This window comes from Cetorhinus maximus, chromosome 6 (genome assembly GCF_964194155.1).
Source record: "Cetorhinus maximus chromosome 6, sCetMax3.hap1.1, whole genome shotgun sequence".
In the NCBI taxonomy this organism is placed as follows: Eukaryota; Metazoa; Chordata; class Chondrichthyes; order Lamniformes; family Cetorhinidae; genus Cetorhinus; species Cetorhinus maximus.
In genome coordinates, this window is record NC_135884.1 from 129194597 (window position 1) to 129195549 (window position 953).

Genomic DNA, 953 nt, shown 5'->3' on the forward strand with positions numbered 1-953 from the left:
CAAAACGAAATCCTCTTTCGTGGGGTAAAAAGCAAAAAAAAAAACTGCGGACGCTGGAAATCCAAAACAAAAACAAAAATACCTGGAAAAACTCAGCAAGTCCGGCAGCATCTGCGGAGAGGAACACAGTTAACGTTTCGAGTCCGAATGACCCTGGGGATTTCAGTTTTGTATTTTTAACTGTGCACTCGGAGAAAAAGTGGAGAGAACTAGAAAGTGAACCATACAATCAACCGTGAACTGGAGAGAACAGCTAACTGGGCGGAGAGCTGCTGATGCTTCCTTGTGAGGAGCGGCATAAACGTGTACATTTCTCCTTGGATGCGAAGTCATTGATTTGCCGAACCTGATTCCCATTCACCTGTAAGTGCTCACTGCCAGACTCGTTTACCCAGTTCAAAAACAGAATTACCTGGAAAAACTCAGCAGGGCTGGCAGCATCAGCAGAGAAGAAAAGAGTTGACGTTTCGAGTCCTCATGACCCTTCAGCATAACTAAGTAAAGTTAGGAGAGGGGTGAAATATAAGCTGGTTTAAGTTGGGGGGTGGGGTTGGGGGGAGAGAAGTTGGGGGGTGGTGGTGGTTGTAGGGTCAAGCAAGCAGTGATAGGAGCAGATAACAAGGCAGGAGAGAGATATGAAAATCCTGTCAGAGAGCAGAGCAGTACTTCCTCAAGGTAGGCATTTCTTGAAGAGAAGTGGCAGTCAATTAAACACAGAGATAAAAACAAAAAACTACTGCAGATGCTGGAAAACTCTGCTCTCCGACAGGATTTTCGTATCTCTCTTCTGCCTTGTTATCTGCTCCTATCACTGCTTGCTTGGCCCTACAACCACCATCCCCCCCCCACCAATTTAAACCAGCTTATATTTCACCCCTCTCCTAACTTCACTCAGTTCTGCTGAAGGGTCATGAGGACTCGAAACGTCAACTCTTTTCTTCTCCTCCGATTCT